At 43.9% G+C, this 25705-nt stretch overlaps 1 pseudogene; it reads right to left on the bottom strand.

The window, feature by feature from the left end:
* Window positions 1-13214: 13214 nt before the first annotated feature.
* On the bottom strand, window positions 13215-20665 carry LOC111958129 (serine/threonine-protein kinase N2-like; annotated as a pseudogene).
* Window positions 20666-25705: the final 5040 nt, after the last annotated feature.

A 25705-nucleotide genomic window follows, 5' to 3' on the forward strand; every position in this document is an offset into this window, starting at 1 on the left:
CATGTCATCAGTGAAGGAGGTGTTGCCAGACAGAGGAGGATCTCATTGAGGATAACACGGACGTGCCCTCCCAGGGGAAGATTCGGTCCTTTCTCGGAATGATAGTCTATTACCAGCAGTTCATTGAGGGGTGCTCCACCATCGCTAAGCTGCTGCATGAGCTGACAACTGGAATGAAGGCGCCACGCTATGGAAAAGGCAAGAAAAAACAAGGAATACATAGGTGTTAGTTGAGAATTATCTGTTAATTGAATGATTAGAATATTCCGCTCTGAAACATATAATTGTATGGAATTGATTAGAATGTATAAAATCATAATCAATAAATGTGTAGTCCTAGTCAGAATTAGGGTAAAGACAACATGTCTTTATGGTATTTTAAACACAGACTGTCTGAGCTTGGTGCCGACCTGACTAGAGATTTGGGAGAGAACAGGGAGTACGTGTCAAGTACAAGGTCACTAATCTCTGTCGGCTGGGTAGCAGGACGTGTGTGCGTCTGTTTGTGTGTATGTGTGTGCGTCTGTTTGTGTGTATGTGTGTGCGTCTGTTTGTGTGTGTGTGGGCGTGAGAAGTCAGTATAAAATGTATTGTTTTCTATTCTTGATTTTAGAACGTTCCCGTGAATAAACCTTTTTGACTATCTATTTTAGCTGGGCCTCCGTCTGTTTCATTCGACCAGGATCTTACAAATTCTGGTTTGCAGACTGAGTAATAATAATTGAATTGTGTTATGTACCTGGAGAACAAAATTCTCCTATCAATAGGAAACTTGCAGCGACTGGACTGGTGAGTGCAAACAGGCCTTCAGTCAGTTGAAACAAGCTCTCCTCGATCAGGTCATGCTAGCCCACCCTGACTTTAGTAGACCTTTCTTTGTGGTCTGTAGATGCATCTAGTAATGGCTGTCCTCTCCCAGGTGCCAGAGGAAGGGTCTGCAGCCAGACTGGTAGTATTCGCTAGCAAATCTCTCAACTAATTCTAATAATTCTAACTAATGTTCTCAACTAACATCAAGGCGGTGACCCGTTCCTGTAGGTTCATGCTCTACAACATTCGCAGAGTACGACCCTGCTCACGCAGGAAGCGGCGCAGGTCCTAATCCAGGCACTTGTCATCTCCCGTCTGGATTACTGCAACTCGCTGTTGGCTGGGCTCCCTGCCTGTGCCATTAACCCCACAACTCATCCAGAACGCCGCAGCCCGTCTGGTGTTCAACTTTCCCAAGTTCTCTCACGTCACCCCGCTCCTCCGCTCTCTCCACTGGCTTCCAGTTGAAGCTCGCATCCGCTACAAGACCATGGTGCTTGCCTACGGAGCTGTGAGGGGAACGGCACCTCCGTACCTTCAGGCTCTGATCAGGCCCTACACCCAAACAAGGGCACTGCGTTCATCCACCTCTGGCCTGCTCGCCTCCCTACCTCTGAGGAAGTACAGTTCCCGCTCAGCCCAGTCAAAACTGTTCGCTGCTCTGGCACCCCAATGGTGGAACAAACTCCCTCACGACGCCAGGTCAGCGGAGTCAATCACCACCTTCCGGAGACACCTGAAACCCCACCTCTTTAGGAATACCTAGGATAGGATAAAGTATCCTTCTAACCCCCCCCCCCCCTTAAAAGAGTTAGATGCACTATTGTAAAGTGGTTGTTCCACTGGATATCATAAGGTGAATGCACCAATTTGTAAGTCGCTCTGGATAAGAGCGTCTGCTAAATGACTTAAATGTAAAATGTAAATGTAAATCACTTACTTGTGCACAGTCAAAGTATCCTGCCCATAGGTTAGAGTTTTTTGCTTTATGCTGGGCTGTCTGTAAGAGGTTTAGTCATTGGCTAAGGGGCAAGTATTTTACTGTATGGACAGACAACAACCCATTAACGTAATCCTTTCCCAGCCCAAATTGGACATCTGAACAGAGATGGGTTGCTAAGCTCGCTCCATTCGAGTTGGACATCAAGAACATCCCTGGCTCCAAGAATTTTATTGCTGATGCACTCAGTAAACAGCCATTTGTGCAGCAGAGCGCTCTCCACCGCATCACAAGGGTTCCATACAAGGCGTTGCTGGAAGAAGCTATGGGAGTACATGCTGAGAAGGTGCAAGATGTGTTCCACTGGTCGAACCACCCATTTGACCTCGAGAGCTGCTCACCGTCAATTGAGGCATATTCCTGTGAAATTGTAATGAGCTGCCAAACTACCTCCTATCCCTCTCCTGGTTCTCTGTCAGAGGAAGCGGTGTCAGCAGTCCTGAAGTCGCAAGGGAAGGCTGGTCTACAGGACTGTGCACTGCTACTGCCTCAGCTCACTCAGTCACTGGTGCCATCTGAGATGTCAGATGTGAGTGCTATCCTATGATGACCTGATATCAAAGCAGCGTCAAGATGACACACTAGCCATAGTTGTCTTCTACGTGGACATGGGCTGGAGACCTCTAGGAGGGAACGTGGCCATGAACCAATCGAGGCTGCAGATTCTGAAGACCTGGGAGAAGCTCACTCTGAAAATGTGTGTACTATATCGTGTTACCAAAAGTTCACTGTCAAAGAAGACATACCAATATGTAGTACCCACCTCCATAAGGGCGACAGTCTGGAAGGGTGTCCACGATGAAGCCGGTCATCAGGGGCAACAGCGGACGTTGTACCTGACGAGACGAGGTTCTTCTGGCATAGTCTGGAGTCTGATGTGAGAGAGTACATCAAGAGCTTCAAGGGGTGTGTGTTCAGTAAGGCCCCCGAGCAAGAGACCAGAGCTCCATTGTAGAACATCATTGTGACTGAGCCCCTCGAGTTGGTGTGTGTGGACTTCTGGTCTGCTGAAGACTCCAACATCAAGTCCTTGGATGTTCTGGTCGTTACTGACCATTTTACTAAGATGGCCCATGCCTTCTTGTGTTCGAACCAATCAGCTAAAGCAGTGGCCCTTCAGCTGTGGAACAACATCTTCTGTGTGTTTTGGTTTTCCTCGTATCCACTCTGACCAAGGGACCAACTTCGAAAGTAAATTGATTGCTGAGTTTTTAAGTGCTGCAGGAGTCCAGAAATCGCACATGACTCCCTACTATCCGATGGGGAAAGGGGGAGTTGAAAGGTTCAACAAAATGCTGGGAAACATGATCAGGGCCTTACCTACGAGAGCGAAGCAGAAGTCGTTGACCTTCGCCTACAACTGTACAGTCCATGCAACCACGGGCCACGCCCCATTCCAGTTGATGTTTGGGAGAACCTCATGTCTGCCTGTCAACATGCTGTTTGGTACCATGCTGCAAGACTCAGAGGTTGTAGACTATGACGAGTACGTCAAGTCCCTAACGAGAGACCTGAGGGAGGCCATGGAGACAGTACAGGTGTCGGCAACCAAACAGCTGAAGAGGCATGCAGGCCTCTACAACAGGAAGATCAGAGGAGCTCCTGTGGAGGTCAGTGATCGGGTGCTGCTGGCGAATAAGGGTGAACTTGGAAAGAGGAAGCTGGCTGATCGTTGGGAGAACAACCTCTATATTGTTACGGGAAAGAATAGTGACATCCACATCTTCAAGATACAGAACATGTCGACTAGCCAGGAGAAAACAGTCCACCGTAATCTGATAATGCCTGTAAACCTCTTGCCTCTCCCTGACACTTCCTTGGAGACACCTAATACGGGAGACAGTGAGGATCAGAGTGAAGAGATGGCGGCCTCATCCATGAATGATATACCAGAAATGGACTTGGGTGAGAGGACTAGTGTGTGGGTATCCGAGCAGACCTCTGGTGAAACACAGTCAGACCCCTCTGAAGAAGAGACCCCAGATGTGCTGGAAGATGGGCCACTGGCGAGGGAACCTCAGAACTCACCACATTCTGAGGGTGCCACTGGTGGCGCAAGTGTGTCAGAGCTAACCTTTAGAGAAGAAATGTCCGAACCCTCTGAAGAAGAAAGGCATTCTGAAGATGCCACTGATAGCACAAGCTCCAGCAACCGTCACATAACCTTTGACCTTGACTATCCACTGACTGTGGACAGTTACCCACCAATGGTGGTTGTAGTTAAACAGCTTAACCGTAATGATAACTCAGTTAGGCCTGTCAGGTCAGCGGCTGGTTGGGTTAGGAAACGCCCAGTGAGACTCATAGAGACTATGCTGACAGGGTTTTTCATACAGAGTTCATTGGAATACCTGTGTGAGTGTAGGATTAGAATCCAAGTTGGCCTGTAGATTTCCAGATCTTTAGCCCATTTTTTGGTTTTACCTTCAAGAGACCCCATGGAGGTAATGGGTCAGGGGTCAAGTAGGCCAAGGTTTTTCTGTCTGAGGTTCTTATTGTCACTGAGTGTACTGAACATGTAACAGGCATGTTTTCCTACAGGGTCTTTAAATTCCCCTAATTCTCTTTAGAGAATAGTCTTTGCACTAGAATATTTGGTTATATATATATATCTCAGCCAAAAAAGAATAGTCCCTTTTTCAGGACCCTTACTTTCAAAGATAATTCGTAAAAATCCAAATAACTTCACAGATCTTCATTGTAAAGGGTTTAAACACTGTTTCCCATGCTTTTTCAGTGAACCCTAAACAATTAATGAACATGCACCTGTGGAACGGTCGTTAAGACACTAACAGCTTACAGAAGGTAGGCAATTAAGATCACAGTTATGAAAACTTTGGACACTAAAGAGGCCTTTCAACTGACTCTGAAAAATACCAAAAGAAAGATGCCTAGGGTCCCTGCTCTTCTGCGTGAATGTGCCTTAGGCATGCTGCAAGGAGGCATGAGGACTGCAGACGTGGCCAGTGCAATAAATTGCAATGTCTGTACTGTGAGAAGCCTAAGACAGCGTTACAGGGAGACAGGACGGACAGCTGATCGTTCTCGCAGTGGCAGACCACGTGTAACAACACCTGCACCGGATTGGTACATCCGAACATCACACCTGCGGGACAGGTACAGGATGGCAACAACAACTGCCCGAGTTACACCAGGAACGCACATCAGTGCTCAGACTGTCCGAGGCTGGACTGAGGGCTTGTACCCCGTTGTAATGCAGGTCCTCACCAGACTTCACCGGCAACAACGGCACCTATGGGCACAAACCCACCGTTGCTGGACCAGACAGGACTGGCAAAAAGTGCTCTTCACTGACGAGTCGCGGTTTTGTCTCACCAGGGGTGATGGTCGGATTCGTGTTTATCGTCGAAGGAATGAGCGTTACACCAAGGCCTGTACTCTGGAGCGGTATCGATTTGGAGGTCGAGGGTCCGTCATGGTCTAGGGCGGTGTGTCACAGCATCATCAGACTGAGCTTGTTGTCATTGCAGGCAATCTCAACGCTATGTGTTACAGGGAAGACATCCTCCACCCTCATGCGGTACCCTTCCTGCAGGCTCATCCTGACATGACCCTCCAGCATGACAATGCCACCAGCCATACTGCTCGTTCTGTGCGTGATTTCCTTCAAGACAGGAATGTCAGTGTTCTGCCATGGCCAGTGAAGAGCCCAGATCTCAATCCCATTGAGCACGTCTGGGACCTTTTGGATCGGAGGGTGAGGGCTAGGGCCATTCTCTCCAGAAATGTCCGGGAACTTACAGGTGCTTTGGTGGATGTGACGACCCTCCCACTCTGTCTACCCTCCCACTCTGTCTCTTTTGCTCTTGTTTCCTTATTAGGATGCCGGTGGGCGGAGCCGGGAGGGTCGTCAGCGACATGGGAAACACCTGGGCCCGGGTGTGTCCCAGGATAAATGGACCTCTTCCACATTCATTGGGAGACTCTCTCCATGCAGACACACTATTGTTTATTTGTATATAGGTTACCTAAGTTAATAAAGATATTTTGTTATTCCTTATCTCCACGTTGTCTCCCTTTTTGTTACGGGCTTCGAGCCGGTTCGTGACATGGAAGAGTGGGGTAACATCTCACAGCAAGAACTGGCAAATCTGGTGCAGTCCATGAGGAGATGCACTGTAGTACTTAATGCAGCTGGTGGTCACACCAGATACTGACTGTTACTTTTAACCCCCCCCTCTTTGTTCAGGGACACATTATTCAATTTATGTTAGTCACATGTCTGTGGAACTAGTTCAGTTTGTCTCAGTTGTTGAATCTTGTTATGTTCATACAAATATTTACACATGTTAAGTTTGCTGAAAATAAACGCAGTTGACAGTGAGAGGACGTTTCTTTTTTGCTGAGTTATATGTGTATTGCATACCTCATTTTGTTTTTATTTCTTTATAGTATGCAAGTGGAATTCAGCAGGGCAGAATGTAACAGGGTTAGTTATGTTTCCACTTGCCTCTGAAGAAATGTGTATTTAATGTTCAAGCACTCTTATTGATTGGTTCAATTCCGATGACAATAAGCCATGTTGTTATTGGCCCCGCTTGTAGATAGGGGAATATCGCGAACGTCAGGTCTCCCCAGTATGAAAATGTGATGCAAGGTATTTTACCATCGACAGCCATCAACATCATTAAGCCCTGCACAACTAACATGCTGTTTCCTATTTAATCACATAATAAATAACGCTCAACTGGAACCACTGGCTAGGGTGATTTATTTGAACTAAACACAACGCAAGGAGAGTGCTATTAACGTCTGTTACAGGAGCACAGAGGTTCCTAGGTGTGAGAAGTGTGCAGAAGGGCATGAGAAAGATTGTGTAGTATTTGGGAAAGAAGCGGTATGTGTTAGTTGTAGGAGTGCCCATGGGGTTGGGGGTCAGAAGTGACGGTGAGAGAGAGGCAGGTTGAGGTTACCAGTGTTAGAGTAGTGCATATGATGTCATATGCTGAAACCGTGAAGAAATTAGAGGAAGATGGGTCAAGGGGGAAGGATCCTGAGAGGATTCTCATGAGTAGTAGATCTGTTCCAGCACAGAGGGATAGGCCAACAAGTGATATATGCTTCAGTCTTCAGTAAGATGACCCAGCTATTCTCCTCCCGCTCCTGCTGGCTTTCACAGATTCTGCCTTTACTCTCCTGAAGTTTCCGGTAAGGAATCGGCAACCTTTCTCATGTGGAATGCCAATTTATCTTACAATTTCTACCGATTTCCGTGAAGTTATGGTTTTCCTATGCACATTTGTGTGAAACAATTTAATTTATAATAACGTCTTCATATCTCTGTCAATTTCATGTGGTTAATCAAAATTCTATCCAAGTCTAAATGAAAATGATACAAGCCTAAAAAGTTAATTCTATTGTTATTGCCAACTATATAAAAATAGCCTACATAAAGCCAACAAATAAAAACATTGCAGCCTGCAGGTATAAATATCCAATAAATCGCATTGGCTACATATGGCCTGTTTGCAAATAACTTGAAACATTGTATCAACTATTAATGTGGGTCTTGCCTGAAGCTTGCACTAGTGAACTTGCAACATTGTACAAAATATTCTGGGCCCTCAGGGTTTCCAGCACCAGTGAACTCCGAACAGACACAGCTGTAGGCTATTTGCACAAGGGATAAGCATTTGCTTGACTTGGGCAGGAGCTCACTGGAGCTGAGTACCAGCACCTAAAATGTTCTACTGCTTGAGCTCCTGTTCCCTCTTATAGAATATTAGCTCAAAAGTATTGTGGCACTCCTTTGCACCTAAAAATAAACAGTACCAGCACCCAAAATGAATACCGGAACCTATTTCAGTCCAGGTCAAGCACTGATAAGAAGTAATCAGGTAGGCCTATTTTGTGACGTTTTCACTGAATCAGAGCATGACATTTTTCCCAATCACGCTGAGTGGTTAACGAGGAACTATTGTAATTTTCAATGGATGTAAAAACAGACTTTGTTTGCTTGTTGTTTGAGGTGAAGAAAACATTACTTTGAGAAGCTCCACAGGTCATTAGTGGTGGTGCATTAAGCCAATCAGAAATACTATCAGATCCCCAAATGAGAACATTTATATGCCTACATTTGCACGCAGGCCAGGTAGCCTATAAACCTACTTCTATGTGTGTGTGTCCTTACTCAACATTGACAGGAGCGCTCCAACTAAATTGACAAAACTCAAATTAAATGAAATAAACCAAAACTTGTTTCTCACAAGTGTAGCATAGGTCTGCAAACAATGTTTCTATTCCAACAATAACTGGAAGCCTGGAATAATAATATTGAATGCATTAACAGAAATGACCATAACCAAAGTAACAAACATTGTAGATTAGGAATTAACGGTAAATATACTGCTGGTGATATATGTAATGGGGAATTGATATAGACTGACAATCAAACCCAAACAACTCACACAATGAAGTTATGAAACAATGAATGTGCACAAATTGTCAGGAGAGAGCGCATTCTGGAGAGAACTGCATTGTGCATCTTGGCCATGTTCTCATCTTGGCCATGTTCTGTTATAATCTCCACCCGGCACAGCCAGAAGAGGACTGGCCACCCCTCATAGCCTGGTTCCTCTTTAGGTTTCTTCCTAGGTTTTGGCCTTTCTAGGGAGTTTTTCCTAGCCACGTGCTTCTACACCTGCATTGCTTGCTGTTTGGGGTTTTAGGCTGGGTTTCTGTACAGCACTTTGATATATCAGCTGATGTAAGAAGGGCTATATAAATACATTTGATTTGATTTGAGCGCATGGTCTATCTGACGTCTGCATTGGCCATGCAGCATTTACAGTGATATGGCCTCAGCAGAAGTCAGGGCATTTATACTTCTTGCGCTTCCCGGAGCAGTGCAGAGCTGTTGCCAAGGAAGTGAGTTTGTGTTTTCTACCGCCAACCAATCTTGTCAATGTGGAGCACATGACGATGCGGCACGGAGCTCGAATTGGCCTCTGCATGCGTCTGAAGCCTCTGCAATTGCGTTACATCCTCCATATGCAGCTTCTGACCACATTTTCATGAAAGCAGATCGATCTTTTAGTCTAGGCCTCTGCAATGGATTAGTTCCTGAGATGGGCGCATAAAACAATCTTGGTAGACCAACAGCCTAACAACCAAACAATCGACCAGTTGACTAAATTGGGGTCAGCCCTAGTTCATAGTAATGGTTATCAACTGTACCGCAGGGATGGAACGTAAAGTTGCAGAAAATAGAAGTTGTGGCAGCAGCTGCAGAAAAGTATTTGGATGTACGAGACTTGGTGTCAAGAGTTACAGGGTGTGTTGACTAGTGGAGTCCAGTCCTCTCAGGCCGGTTTAAATGGTGGAATAGGGTGGTGTTTTTTTTATTTTTATGAGTGTAGCGTAGATTTGATTTTGTTTCCCCTTTTTCCATGCAAAGTATTATGGGTTAATACCCCAGTCTAGTTGGTGGTAGTAAGGCAACATTTATTGGATGCCAACCGCCGTTAAACCTCATCGAAGACGAATAACTTTGCTAGCTGAAGTTAGTTAGCTAGTGTTCGACTTCGATTGTGCCATGATGTTTAAAAACGTGTTTCGATTTGGTTGACTAATTAGGACCGTACATGTCATCCTTACATGGGTTATCACACTGATACTATTCTTACAGGACACTGGCAAATTACTCTTTGAGACAAAACAATTTAATTTGCCATTTAGCTAGCTAGCTAACGTTAGCATGCCAGGCAAGACCGACTGGGAGACTGTCACATTATGACAACAATAAAAGCTAGTGATAGCTTGCAGGCTAGCCAGCCTTATAATTTAGCCAAAGTGAATACAATAGCAATTTTAACAACCTTCCACTTGTTGCTGTGCTGGATTTCTGTGGTGTTTTGGTGAATTTATATCTTGCCTGTTAAGATATGCAAAGACAAGAGGAGAGTGGAGAGTTTATGTAGCATGTGGTGTTTTCCTTGCTGGTCCTGCTGTCAGTGATGCTGTATTACACTCTCTCTGATGCACCTGGGCTTTGTTCACTCTGTGTCAAGGTGAGCAATATCCTCAACCAACCACCCAAAAACCCTTCTTATAATATGTATTCCTTTCTGCTATTACATTATCGTTGCCCTTGAATGTGTTAGTGTGCTCAGGGCTCAAGTGAAGAATTGGAGATGATACCTCAAAACCCCACTCCTTGTCTGTGCCGGTGTGGCTCCTTTTTACTAACAGGTAGGACAGCGGGTAGATTACCATCCAATTGCAGTTAGATCATTACATGGGGAATAACTTATATACTTACATTACCACAATCTCAGATCACAGATTAAATAACATATTGGGTGTGTGTTATGTTGTTGTTAGTATGTATGGCTTCTTCTCTCCCCTTGGTCTCAAGCAGCAGCCCATGAGAGCTAAGTACTGCCAGACCTGTAAACACTGTATATGGGGGTTTGACCATCACTGTCCATGGATAGAGAATTGTGTGGGTGAGAGGAACTACTGCAGGTTCATCATCTATCTGGCTGTGCAGCTGCTTGCTCTACTCTGGGCCCATCAGATTGCTTGGTGAGTGTGGGTGATTTAACCTGAGATGTGTTGAAATGCTTTTGGTCCAACATACACAATGGTTCCCTTGTTGTATTATTGCTGTAAATATAATTTGATGTACTGTTAAATGACAGATGTTTTGTCTTTCAGGTCAGGTTTCCATTCAGCCGCCACTTGGAAACTGTGGCTCAGTGTGAATGGGTTTCTGCTGGCGGCGCTGTGTGTTGTACTTGGTGGTGGTCCTGCTCCTGGGCTGCCACCTCTATCTGATCTCCATCAACTCCAACGCCTGGGAGTTCATGTCCCAGTTCATGTTCTGCTACCAGATGTACTACAGAGTAGAGGTCGACCGATTATGATTTTTCAATGCCGATACCGATTATTGGAGGACCAAAATAAGCCGATTGTCACGTTCCTGACCTTATTTCCTTTATTTTGTCTTTGTTTAGTATGGTCAGGGCGTGAGCTGGGTGGGCATTCTATGTTATGTGTTTCTATGTTGGGTTCTTTTCAATTAGCCTGATATGGTTCTCAATCAGGGGCAGGTGTTTTACGTTTCCTCTGATTGAGAACCATATTAAGGTAGGCTGTTCACACTGTTTGTTTGTGGGTGATTGTTCCTGTTCCTGTGTCAGTGTTTGTGCCACACGGGACTGTTTCGTTTGTTAGTTTGTTCCTGTTCGTGCGTTCTTCGTTGTCTGTAAGTTCTCATGTTCAGGTCTGTTTACGTCGTTTATTGTTTTGTAGTTTGTTAAGAGTTTTTCCGTCTTCGTCTTTCGTTAATAAATCAAACATGTATTCTACCCAAGCTGCGTTTTGGTCCGATCCATGCTCCTCCTCAGACGAGGAGGAGAACGAACGTTACACCGATACCGATTAATCTGCCAATTTGTTTAATTTATTTGTAATTTCCAGCTTTATGCAAGGCAACAATTCTTAGATCTGAGATCTCTTTTGTTCGAGGCATGGTTCACATCAGGCAATGCTTCTTGTGAATAGCAAACTCTAATTTTATGAGTGTTTTTTATGGGGCGGGGCAGCTCTAACCAAAATCTCCAATCTCGTCTCATTGATTCGACTCCAGGTTAGTTGACTCCTGACTCCAATTATCTTTTGGAGAAGTCATTAGCCTAGGGGTTCACATACTTTTTCCAACCTACACTGTGAATGTTTAAATGATGTATTCAATATAGACATGAAAAATTATAATTGTTTGTGTGTTATTAGTTTAAGCAGACTGTGTTTGTCTAATGTTGTGACTTAGATGAAGATCAGATCAAATTGTATGTAAAATGTATGCAGAAATCCAGCAAATTCCAAAGGGTTCACATACTTTTTCTTGCCATTGTATGAGAACATGGCATTTTTCATCTAAAGACGCAATTTATTTTTTGAAAAGGACGTATTGTAACAAGAATAAACAGCCTTTTTCATTTGCTCAGTCAGGCAGTGGGCAAAGCCTCTCACAGTGAAGCATAGAAACAGCAGCGTGTATCTTTCTGATGGGGACAGAGTGGTCCCCATTATAATAGCAAAATAAGCAAAGGCCACAAAGCATGCCAAATTCTGTCCCCATAGACCTCTCATCAAATTCCTTTATGTTTTGTAGATGGCAGCCATTTTCATTTGAGTGAAATCCATTCAAAAGAGCATTACACAGTAGTGTTCATTTTTGGATTTCACTGGGTACTATAAACAATGAAACAGTCATAGAACCAGAACGTCAGACTCATTCATGGCACAACAATACCAGGGTTGCATTCATTTATCCTGCTTATTTGGGTTTGTTGACTTTGATGACAGTCTGCTTCATCTATGTACCATTAGGGTGTCATGCATTCAGTTAATGTCAGTCAAGGTTGTGCTAGGAAACTGTTCATGCAACCGTTTCATGACCTGGATGCAACCCTCTGTCTCTGACTGCTTCATCCATGCAGAGCTGAGAAGTCAGTCTGTGAAAGCATCCTGCTGCTCAGGGGAGAGGCTGCAGGACACGGGAGGAGGTGCCAGGGTTGGCTGGAGAGTCGTGAACTCGCTATCAAAGTTACTGACGTCCACAGACTCCGTGATTTTTGTCAGGAAAAATAGATATGGTACATATGGGTTAAGTTACAAAATATAACTTATTCTCCCACAAGCATCTCAAAGATATGGTTGATGCATCTACACTACCGTTCAAAAGTTGTCACTTAAAAATGTCCTTGTTATTGAAAGAAAAGCAAATTTTTTGTCCATTAAAATAACATCAAATTGATCAGGAATACAGTGTAGACATTGTTAATGTTGTAAATGACTATTGTAGCTGGAAACGGCTGATTTTTAATGGAATATCTACATAGGCGTACAGAGGCCCATTATCAGCAATCATCACTCTTGTGTTCCAATTGCACGTTGTGTTAGCTAATCGAAGTTTATCATTTTAAAAGGCTAATTGATCATTAGAAAACACTTTTGCAATTATGTTAGCACAGCTGAAAACTGTTGTGCTGATTAAAGAAGCAATAAAAGTGGCCTTCTTTAGACTAGTTGCGTATTTAGAGCATCATCATTTGTGGGTTCGATTACAGAATGGCCAGAAACAAAGAACTTTCTTCTGAAACTCGTCAGTCTGTTCTTGTTCTGAGAAATGAAGGCTATTCTATGCGAGAAATTGCCAAGAAACAACTGAGCAAGAGAACAAGTACATTAGAGTGTATAGTTTGAGAAACAGATGCCTCACAAGTCCTCAACTGGCAGCTTCATTAAATAGTACCCGCAAAACACCAGCCTCAACGTCAACAGTGAAGACGCAACTCCGGGATGCTCTGTCTGAGATATGATAAACAATTTTGAACAGTAGTGTATATCTAAAAGCATTGATTGAAAATGACTTGAACTAAACTAGCTTGAAAAATTGCTCGCCCTTAACTTCATTTGCGTCCCCCTCTCCGGCTCCCAGTTTTTTCTCTGTATTCCTCTTAAGAAGCTGCATGTACAGACAGGTTGAGGGTTCAAAACAAACGCTGGTATCTTCATAACAAAACTCTTTCTGAACGGTTTCCAAATATATACAAATATGAGAGACAAAATGAGAAGAGAAAGGAGGGTGGTTACCTTTTGAGTGATGGAGATGGAGTCTGGAGAGAGGCATCCAGGATAATGAACATCATCATTAACTATGCTGCCATGCACCTCCTCTTCATCTTCTCCTGGGAATGGAGACTGGCAAAAGATTGATAGAGGGAAGGCTTTATTCTGTTTTATGGCCAGTCATTGAAACTATATAACATTACATATCTGTGTATTTGTGGTTATTCATTTGTATTTATTATGGATCCCCATTACTCTTCCTGGGGTCCAGCAAAATTAAGGCAGTTATACATTTTAAAAACATTACAATACATTCACAACAGATTTCACAACATATTAAGTGTGCCCCCTCATACCTCTACTCTACTACTACATATCTATAACACAAAATCCATGTGTACATGTGTAAAGTGTGTGTGTTATTGTGTGTTTGTATGCATATGTCTATGTTTGTGTTGCTTGTTTGTGACAAACTGTTTAGTCTGTCTGTGTTTTAGGGAGTGCATTCGTGTGCAGTTATCTTCAGTAAGCACCTCAGGCGCCAGGGCCCAAATTCACAAAACACTTCTTACGCAATTACTTAAGAAGCTTCTTAAGAAAAAAAATGTGAAGTTCATAAGATAGTTCGTAAGTGCAATTCCTCAACAATATCTTAAGAATCAATGATTTTCTTACAAACTTCTCAAATATCTTATTCCGAATCTTCTTAAGATGTGTGTTGCTAGGCAACTGATTTAGCTATCTAGCTAGCAATGGCAATCATGTTAGCATATTTCCTTCAGAGACTAGTTCTAAAACATATTATTGGGTTTAAAATAATCAATACTGAAGCTTTCAGATGAAGTTTGTGAGTGAATTGCTTTCAATTGCTTTCATGAGCGTATTCTCTCACTACCCTGAGTTTAAGACAAGGGTTCAGCTATCTTAGAATTAAGAACAAATTCAAAAACCTTATTTAAAATAATCCAATTTGTTCTTAACTTTTTGCTTAAGGAGAAACATAAGAAATAGCGCAAGAACATTTCCAATAACAACCTTTATGAGGAATATCAACTTTGCTTAACTTTCTTCATTAGTCTAAAATGGCAGTTAAGAAGACATTTCTTCTGAAGAAGGTTTTGCGAATCTGGGCCCAGGAACTCTGGAGTTCCACAGAATGTTGACCTCCGGTCGCCATGCCCCATCCCTGCCAGGTCAACAGCAGATAGAGCACACACACACACACACACACACATACAGTTTGTAATATGTCATTTCCACACATACCCACATACTCTGTCTGAGATACGATAAACCATAATTTACCTTCTTTACAAAGTCCAAAGTCTGTGATTTTAACAAATCCGTCTGCGTCTATCAGCAAGTTGTCCAACTTCAAATTCCTGTGTAAAACACATCCAATTTAAATAAGCTGCAGATGCAAGCTATAGCTGTATTTAGGGCTGGTTTATAACACCCGTGAGTCAAATGACTCAGACACGACTTACCGATAAACTATCTTATTCAGATGCAGGAACTCTAGACCCAGCAAAACACAGGCTGAGTAGAACCTGTAACCTAAAGAAAAGTCAAGAAAATCTAAGAGAAGTCATGACAATCCAAATTTGCACTGTTAAGTGTGTAAGGTACAACTCACCTGGTTTGCACCTCAGAGAAGGCGTTATTATGGATATGGATCATGACCCCCTGGTGAGTACTCCATGACAAAACACGCATGCTCACTGGTCTGGAAGCAGCCGTGCAGGTTGACCAGAAAAGGGTGCCTCGACGCGTTGATTATCTCGAAGATCCTCCTCTCACACATAAGGCTGTCAAGCCATCAGAGAGAGCATTTCTTACTGTAAATAAGTTATTATCTGTGGGTATCACTACTGTACTACTGTATTTGTGTTAAGTGAGCAAGCCTATCCATTGGTATACTGTATCATTATGTCTCCTATTCTTAAAGAACACTAACCTGTCTTCATCACAGGTCACAATGTTCCTCTTCTTCAAGGCTTTGAAGACGTAGAGTTTTCCTGTCTTCTTAAAGTCAGCTAGAAGTACCTGGATAGGGTGAATATTGGAGTACATAGTGCAGTGGGCTATTACAAAATCATATAATACTCTAACATCATGTTGTGTTGGCAAAAAACACTGGACCTTTCCAAAGTGTCCCCTTCCCAGGACAGAGATACATTTGCTCTCTCTGTTGTGTAGTTTTCAATGGAGGGCTGAAAAGGGGCAGACAGATATGCTACAAAGCTAGAACCATGGACACCAAGGCCAGTGTGATGGAAATGTCATACTTGTGCTTTTCTATTTACCAATTTCTATGTTCTATGTTTGTGCTTTACTATAAACCAATTTTTGTGTTCATGCAAGTGACTGACAGAACAAATCCTTACTAACAGTAGCTGCAATTTGGCAGTACACCCAGACCTTGTTTTCAGAACGAAAGATATCTCCGTTTCAAGGTCTCAGTTTAGAGAGAAGAAGCCTCGTGAAGTATTGGTCTGTCACATGTTATGAACCAGTATTGGTATGTCACATGAATGAAACAAAACAGTAATGATGAATTAATTAAGCTAAATTATGCAAATATAACTTGTCTGTGTATAGCCATATACAGTGGGGCAAAAAAGTATTTAGTCAGCCACCAATTGTGCAAGTTCTCCCACTTAAAAAGATGAGAGAGGGCTGTAATTTTCATCATAGGTACACTTCAACTATGACAGACAAAATTAGGGGGAAAAATCCAGAAAATCACATTGTAGGATTTTTAATGAATTTATTTGCAAATTATGGTGGAAAATAAGTATTTGGTCAATAACAAAAGTTTATCTCAATACTTTGTTATATACCCTTTGTTGGCAATGACAGAGGTCAAACGTTTTCTGTAAGTCTTCACGAGGTTTTCACACACTGTTGCTGGTATTTTGGCCCATTCCTCCATGCAGATCTCCTCTAGAGCAGTGATGTTTTGGGGCTGTTGCTGGGCAACACGGACTTTCAACTCCCTCCAAAGATTTTCTATGGGGTTGAGATCTGGAGACTGGCTAGGCCACTCCAGGACCTTGAAATGCTTCTTACGAAGCCACTCCTTCGTTGCCCGGGCGGTGTGTTTGGGATCATTGTCATGCTGAAAGACTCAGCCACGTTTCATCTTCAATGCCCTTGCTGATGGAAGGAGGTTTTCACTCAAAATCTCACGATACATGGCCCCATTCGTTCTTTCCTTTACACGGATCAGTCGTCCTGGTCCCTTTGCAGAAAAACAGCCCCAAAGCATGATGTTTCCACCCCCATGCTTCACAGTAGGTATGGTGTTCTTTGGATGCAACTCAGCATTCTTTGTCCTCCAAACACGACGAGTTGAGTTTTTACCAAAAAGTTMTATTTTGGTTTCATCTGACCATATGACATTCTCCCAATCTTCTTCTGGATCATCCAAATGCTCTCTAGCAAACTTCAGACGGGCCTGGACATGTACTGGCTTAAGCAGGGGGACACGTCTGGCACTGCAGGATTTGAGTCCCTGGCGGCGTAGTGTGTTACTGATGGTAGGCTTTGTTACTTTGGTCCCAGCTCTCTGCAGGTCATTCACTAGGTCCCCCCGTGTGGTTCTGGGATTTTTGCTCACCGTTCTTGTGATCATTTTGACCCCACGGGGTGAGATCTTGCGTGGAGCCCCAGATCGAGGGAGATTATCAGTGATCTTGTATGTCTTCCATTTCCTAATAATTGCTCCCACAGTTGATTTCTTCTAACCAAGCTGCTTACCTATTGCAGATTCAGTCTTCCCAGCCTSGTGCAGGTCTACAATTTTGTTTCTGGTGTCCTTTGACAGCTCTTTGGTCTTGGCCATAGTGGAGTTTGGAGTGTGACTGTTTGAGGTTGTGGACAGGTGTCTTTTATACTGATAACAAGTTCAAACAGGTGCCATTAATACAGGTAACGAGTGGAGGACAGAGGAGCCTCTTAAAGAAGAAGTTACAGGTCTGTGAGAGCCAGAAATCTTGCTTGTTTGTAGGTGACCAAATACTTATTTTCCACCATAATTTGCAAATAAATTCATTAAAAATCCTACAATGTGATTTTCTGGAAAAAAAATTCTAATTTTGTCTGTCATGGTTGAAGTGTACCTATGATGAAAATTACAGGCCTTGCACAATTGGTGGCTGACTAAATACTTTTTTGCCCCACTGTATAAGACAACCGCTGGGACTGCACCAGCAGAGCTCCTGACAGACATTCACTATGGTGCATTAAGTTTGTTGGACCCTCTCCAGCGCACTGACAATAAACAATAAACAATCTTAAATCAATAAACAATTGGTTTAAGATTGACTGAGTGTCCCTATGTAAGAATTTCCACAAAACCAGTCATTCATTTGAATAACATTTCATCAAAGTCTTCTAAAGGACTCTATGCACATGACTTTACCAAAATGACATTTGACTACCACAGTTTTCTGTTCGGTGGAGCTGATAAAGGTGTTCACCACTTTTTCTGTCAGAGTAGGAATTTGTGGTGTTTTCTGTGCTGTTGAGATCATGTTGGGGATGCATCTTCCCTGGTCAGTGCTAGACGTTTTAGATTACTGCTCTTCACTTATGTTCAGCCTAATCACCGGCACGTCACTGCAGATCAAGAGAAACACAGTGATGGTCATGTATATAGTCAGGGAAATCATGCAGTGAAAGTGATATTACATATAGTCCCATAACCAAATATTCTTATAAATACACAACACACAATACCTGTTTTACAATTGATGTTCTTAATGCACACATTGTCTGTATTGTGTTTCCATGGGCAGCACTGTGCTTTCTCTCACCCTGGCAGAAAGGGGGTTGAGAGTGGCCTTATTGGTGGAAAGTGGCGGGTTGACCACAACATCAGAGGAAGTAAACAGACTCAAAGTGGTGAAGGAACTGCATTGAGGCAGGACACTCATCATCAGATGGCCCCATGTAGCAAAGTTCCTGTTCATCTGGGCAACACGTAGGAAGTTCTTCCCTGAGTGGAGGGAAAAGAACGCTGAGTTCAATCCATCAACCCAATATACTGTACCTATCATCAACAGTAACAGGAGTAGGCCTATTCGATCTGTGACTAAAGGACCAAGGCAGGTGACATAGAGTAACTTTCTCTTTTGAGAAAATCCACCTTTCATTGGGTTGGCGCTCAATAACAGGTTTGACTAAATTAATCTGCAAAGCCACCAGAAAAATAACAAGTAGTGTGTTACATATGGATATCTGATTGATAGGCCGCACTGTGGCTATGCCATCTCATATTCGGAACTATAAACAAATCACACCTCAGTGAACAGTGTACCCTGGGGCTCCAGGCACAAACACAGAAAATGTTGTTGGTTGTCCAGGAACTCTTCCAGGCGCAGGTACTTGACTGCATACGTCGCCCTCCATTTTTGCCAGAAGAGCCCAATCCCCAGCTCCCGAGACTGTGGGGGTCCAAATATGAAATATATTTATAATCTCCCAACTGAGAATTAATATGACCTTTTACCAATATAGACATGTTCAGACTATGTACAACACATTCCTTTGAGTTCCCATACAACCAGGTAGGGGCAGTACAATGGCTCCTCCTGGTGTTCTGTATAAGAACTAGCTCTACTAGTCACCCTTTCCACTTCAATGAGAATATCAATCACCCACTCTATTGACACTACTTGCCCGCTCCAGTTGGATGCTGAAGCTTTGTCTCCAGGCCTGCTTGTTCAGGGGTTTGCAGTGGGTGCAACCCACCATTCTGTTATCCAGTTTCAACACTGCACTCATCTCCACTGCCAGACACAAAGTCAGATATTACTGTCCTGTATTTCCTTGACTACAATAACATGTAGAAGAGCTGGTTCTACAGGTACAGTACTTGGGATATTCAAACACGACAACCACAGCTTCAACAAAGAAGTCACAAGCCCTCTGGGCACTTAATACCATACATACACAGTACACTCCCCGCAGGAGAGGAGGAGGTAGTGGATGTTCAATATAGCACTAAGGATGAGTAGGGCTAAGGTCCTTTATACAGGAACTTACAGAAGAGGTCTTCTGTGTGATCAGGTTGGCTGTCAACTTTGGAATCTGTTGGGCTATCCGGAGCAGAAGATGCACTGGTTATTTGGCCTCGTCCTGGCAAGGATTTCAACAAGTCCTCACATCCCAGAAGCCTGACCTCAATTGTGCCTGTAAAATGTTACATTTATCAGGAGAACAGACCTTAAAATAAATATTATCATTCTGATTTTACCTCAGATCCATAAACATACATAAAATATCTGTAAGGTTTGAAGAGAGTGGTTACCTGTTAGGGAGGCCGGCTTAAGTAAGGATGAGGAGATTGAGGAGGAAAGGGAGAAGAGTAAACAACTTTGTCATTGTCCCCCAGGGGGAGGGGATCCTGTAGGGAGCCCCTCTTTGGTGACAGGCTCCTGGACAGCTTCCTGGGAGGACTCCCTCAGGCGATACTCCAGAGAAAGACGCAGAAGATGTAGCTTCTGAGACAAATCTTACACATGGAATCGGGTCTGGTAGAGATATACTGTATGCAATTCCTCAAACACACATAGCATAGAAACAAAAACAAATGTTCCAATGTAAAAACCAATAACCTGATGATGTTTTTCCAATCTTAAACTCATTTTACGAAAGGTTCCTTAGTCCCTGTGAATTGATACTAATTTTGTACTGTTTTCTAATAGAATAGTAAAAAAAAATGTTTCAAGTGTTTCTAGAAATAACCAAGCTAGCCCACCTCAGCCAGGGCCAGTTGGCCGTGAGATGACAGCTCCTCAAGCTCCTTCACCACATCCCTAGCCACCTTCACCACCTCTGTCTCTCTCTGGACATAGTATTTTAACTCTGCCACACGAATGTCCAGGGGATTGACACCCACTAGGGCACATCTTCCTGAGTCAATGGTGCATGAGAAAAAAAGCACAGATTTCAAGCACAGATCATATCAGAAAACATACATTGTAAATCTCCAATCAACATTAAAGAACCATCGTCCACATACTGAGGAACTGTCTCTCTCACCGTCTCTCTAATAAGAGTACAATCTCCATAACTTACTACTCAATCAGTGTAAAAATTCCAGAGCCATCATCCTTTAATTCATGGTTCTTCAAGCCGGATTGAGTTAACAACCCGAAGATATGGATCCAACACATACGAACGCACCTGACCCATCCGTGCGGCCCCGTTCACAGAGAGAAAGACATCCCCCGGCTCACCTCGGAACATGAACCCCCAGCTCACCTCGGAACATGAATAGAACTGAAGAACTAAGCATCTATGAGTGGCAGGTCTTGCCATTCAGCACGACTTGTAGTCCCTGTTGCGCCATCTACGCTCTGCAAGGACACATTCAGGACAACATTGGAGTCAACCAAGAACTTGTGAAGCCCGCCGAGGAGTCATTCTATGTGGACAACTGCCTTTGAAGCATACCCTCTGCCGATGAAGCAAGAAACATTGTTAATGGACTGCGGCAGTGGCTCCATACTGGAGGCTTTGAGATACACCAGTGGGCTAGCAATGTACCAGCTGTCATCGAGCACCTACTGCCCGAGGCAAGATAGGAAAGAAGCGAACTGTGGCTTTCCCAAAGTAACACGGATCTCCAGGAACCAACCCTGGGGCTACGTTGGAACTGCCTCAGAGACTCCTTGGGATACAAGCACTGCACTGCGGAGAGCTCCAAACCTACAATGAGTAATATCTACAGCATGCTCGCCCATCAATACGACCCATTAGGCCTTTCACAACCTGAGCCAAGGTACTCATCCAGGACCTGTGGAAGGAAGGGATAGGTTGGGACGACCCCATTCAACCTCAGAGCCTGCTGGACAGATGGCTTGTCTGGGAACAAGACATTCCTGACCTTGTCCAGATGGAACTCCCCAGAACTTATACACCACCATATGCTGACAATACAAAGTCGACCAGAGACCTCCACATATTCTGTTATGCATCAGAGAGAGGATATGTCTCTGTGTTGCAGAGGTTCAGAACCTTAAGGATGTAGCCAACTGGAGGTATATGGATATCGCGAACAACCTGGCTGATGACGTCACTCGGGGCAAGACCTTGAAAGAGCTGGCCCAACCAGATCGATGGCACCAAGGCCCTGAGTTCCTCCAACAGATCAGTGGCCTTCAATGTCTGTTGCTTACCCGGAGCCTGATGACAGCGAACTGAAGAAATCAGCCTTCTGCGGACATGTCTGTCAGTCCTAGTCCTCAGCTCCCAGATATCAGCAAGTTTGATACATGGAAAGACCTCATGAAGGCAACAACTAGATCCCTACACGGCACGGCCAATCCACTCTCCAGTTCACCTAGCGAAGCAGCAGACTACATAGAGAACCTCCTCCTGAAGCAAGCTCAGATGGAATCGTTTCCTGAAGAGGTCAAGGCCAACATGTCAAACCGGTCTTCTAACAGTCATCTGGGTCCCTTGTCTCCCCAGTATGATAAGGATTCAGGACTCCTTAGAGTTGACGGTAGACTATGAAGAGCAGAGCACCTGGAGATGGATGGTATGCACCCCATCGTCTTGGATCCGCTGACCAAGCTACTCATTCAAGATTTCGACAAGACTCTCCTTCATCCCCTACTCATTCAAGAGTTCGACAAGACTCTCCTCCATCCCGGCCCAGAGAGGGTTCTGGCGGAACTGCATCATAGATACTGGATTCTGCGGGGAAGGGAAGCCATCTGGGAGTTTCAGCACACCTGTTTGCAATGCCAAAGAGAGCGTGTAAAACCTTATGTTCCACTTAGTGTGTTGTGAATTTTGTTATGAATGTATTGTAATGTTTTTAAAATTGTATAACTGCCTTAATCTTGGCAAAACACAGGAAGAATAGCTGCTGCCTTGGCTAATGGAGATCCATAATAAATACAAATACAAATGGCAGACCTACCTCCTGCTCTTCTGCGACTGTATAAGCCACCTTTCTACTGTCCCGGAGTGGATTGTTCCGGACCATTCAACATAAAAATCGGACGTCGCAACGAAAACTGATGGGGCATCGTCTACAAATGCATGACCAGCCGCTGCACCTACCTGGACCTCCTGGAGAGCCTGAATGCCAAGGCCTACCTGATGTCTCTAAGACGCTTCATTGCACTTCGAGGCAAGCCTTTTAAGCTTCTTTCGGACAATGGTATGAACTTCGTTGGAAGAGACAGAGAACTGCGAGAGCCCTTCAAAGTGATGGCCCCCCACCTGAAGGAACATCTCCGATGTCGCGGAACCAGATCCCGTCACATCGAGCCTCCTACTCATGGGACGCTATGACGCATCTCTTCCTCAGGTTTTGTATGACTCCAGTAACATCCTAGTGAAACGCCACTGGAGGCATAGCCAAGTCCTTGCCGATCACATTTGGTCCCAGTTCATTCTCTATTACTTGCCCAGTCTACAGGAAAGACAGAGGTGGGGTAAGGATGGAAGCGAACTTCCTGTGAACCCTGTGGGTTCTCATCATGAACACTCAGCTCCCTCGAGCTCTCTGGTCGGGAAGGTGACTCAAACTTACCCTGGAGCTGATGGACGTATTTGGACTGCTGCTATCCAGGTTAAGGGTTAGACTTACCTACGACCAGTGGCCCGGCTGGTGCAGCTCCCAGCCATCCTCGATTACGATGCAGAAGAACCTGGTCACCTAGAACAGACTTTCTATCTGGTTAGAATGTTGTAGCAGACATTCGGGGCGGCTGTGTAAGAAAGCCTGTTCTTTTAAGAACTCAGTGATGACGTCAAAGCTATCACAAGCTGGCAGGGAAGTCAGGAACCAATATACTCAGTCAGTTAGGGCTAGCTGTTTCAAGGCTAGCTTTTTCAAACAGAAATGTGCATCCTGTAGCACTAATTCCAAAAAGTTTTGGGACACTGTAAAGTCTATAGAGAATAAGAGCACCTCCTCCCAGCTGCCCACTGCACTGAGGCTAGGAAACACTGTCGCCACTGTAAAAATCTACGATAATCAATCATTTCAATAAGCATTTTTCTACGGCTGGCCATGCTTTCCACCTGGCTACCCCAAACATGGCCAAATCAGCTGGGCTAGACAATCTGGACCCTCTCTTTCTAAAATTATCCGCTGAAATTGTTGCAACCCCTATTACTAGCCTGTTCAACCTCTCTTTCGTATCATCTGAGATCCCCAAAGGGGGAGACACTCTAGACCCAAACTGTTATAGACCTATATCCATCATGCCCTGCCTTTCTAAAATCTTGGAAGCCAAGTTAACAAACAGATCACCGACCATTTTAAATCCCACCGTACCTTCTCTACTATGCAATCTGGTTTCCAAGCTGGTCATGGGTGCACCTCAGCCACGCTTAAGGTCCTAAACGATATCATAACCGCCATCGATAAAAGACAGTACTGCATCTTCATCGACCTGGCCAAGGCTTTTGACTCTGTCAATCACCGCATTCTTATCAGCAGACTCAATAGCCTTGGTTTCTCAAATGACTGCCTTGTCTGGTTCACCAACTACTTCTCAGATAGAGTTCAGTATGTCAAACCGGAGGGACTGTTGTCCAGACCTCTGGCAGTCTCTATGGGGGTTCCACAGGGTTAAATTCTCGGGCCGACTCTTTTCTCTGTATATATCAATGATGTCGCTCTTGCTGCTGGTGATTCTCTGATCCACCTCTACGCAGACGACACCATTCTGTACACATCTGGCCCTTCTTTGGACACTGTGTTAACAAACCTCCAAGCAAGCTTCAATGTCATACACTCCTTCCGTGGCCTCCAACTGCTTTTAAATGCTTGTAAAACTAAATGCATGCTCTTCAACTGATTGTTGTCCTCACCCGCCCGCCTGACTAGCATCACTACTCTGGACAGTTCTGACTTAGAATATGTGGACAACTACAAATACCTAGGTGTCTGGTTAGACTGTAAACTCTCCTTCCAGACTCACATTACGCATCTCCAATCCAAAAGGCCTCTTTCACTCATGCTGCCAAACATGCCCTTGTAAAACTGACTATCCTACCGATCCTCGACTTCGGCGATGTAATTTACGAAATAGCCTCCAACACTCTACTCAGCAAACTGGATGCAGTCTATCACAGTGCCATCCGTTTTGTCACCAAAGCCCCATACATTACCCACCACTGCGACCTATATGCTCTCGTTGGCTGTCCCTCACTACATATTCGTGGCCAAACCCACTGGCTCCAGGTCATCGATAAGTCTTTGCTTGGTAAAGCCCCACCTTATCTTAGCTCCCTGGTCACCATAACAACACCCACCCGTAGCACGGGCTCCAGCAGGTATATTTCACTTGTCATCCCCAAAGCCAACACTTCCTTTGGCCGCCTCTCCTTCCAGTTCTCTGCTGCCAATGACTGGAACGAATTACAAAAATCACTGAAGCTGGAGTCTTATATCTCCCTCTCTAACTTTAAGCATAAGCTGTCAGAGCAGCTTACCGCTCACTGTACCTGTACACAGCTAATCTGTAAATAGCACACCCAACTACCTCATTCCCATATTGTTTTTTATACTCTTGCTCTTTTGTACCCCAGTATCTCTATCATCATCATCTGCACATCTATCACTCCAGTGTTAATGCTAATTTGTCATTATTTCGCCTCTATTGCCTATTTATTGCCTTACCTCCCTGCTCTTCTACATTTGCACACACTGTACATAGATTTTTATATTGTGTTATTGACTGTGTTTGTTTTTGTGTAACTCTGTGTTGTTGTTTTTGTTGCACTGCTTTGCTTTATCTTGGCCAGGTCGCAGTTGTAAATGAGAACTTGTTCTCAACTGGCCTACCTTGTTAAATAAAGGTGAATAAAAATAAATAAAAAACTGAAAATAACAAACATTTTTTTCTGCAATAGCAGTAGCCTACCTTCCCTTTGTAGCAGGGTAGAGTTGAGAGGGAAAATGCTATACAGCAAGTAAATAACTATATATTTAAAAGAGAAGAAACTGTTAGCTGTGATCGTGTAAAAATGATTATGTAAATACATACAAAATGTTACAAAGATGTTGATGTTTTTTTCAACAAAATCCCGCCTTTTTTTGTTAGTGGGGGGATTTGATTATGCTGACCTGCAGGGCAGCGGTTTATGGCCCGTGCCTTGAACGGGCAAAAACGGTGAGGGGGGAGTGGCTTTCTCAAATAGAACAGTAATCTGCACCGCTCGGTCATGTTGTCAACAAGGCAGTTTTTGTTGCATCGTCCAGAAACATACATGTATTTTATATTAAATATGTTTGCATTTTCAAACTAGTTTTCATTG

This window comes from Salvelinus sp. IW2-2015, linkage group LG33, assembly GCF_002910315.2.
Source record: "Salvelinus sp. IW2-2015 linkage group LG33, ASM291031v2, whole genome shotgun sequence".
NCBI classification, from domain to species: Eukaryota; Metazoa; Chordata; class Actinopteri; order Salmoniformes; family Salmonidae; genus Salvelinus; species Salvelinus sp. IW2-2015.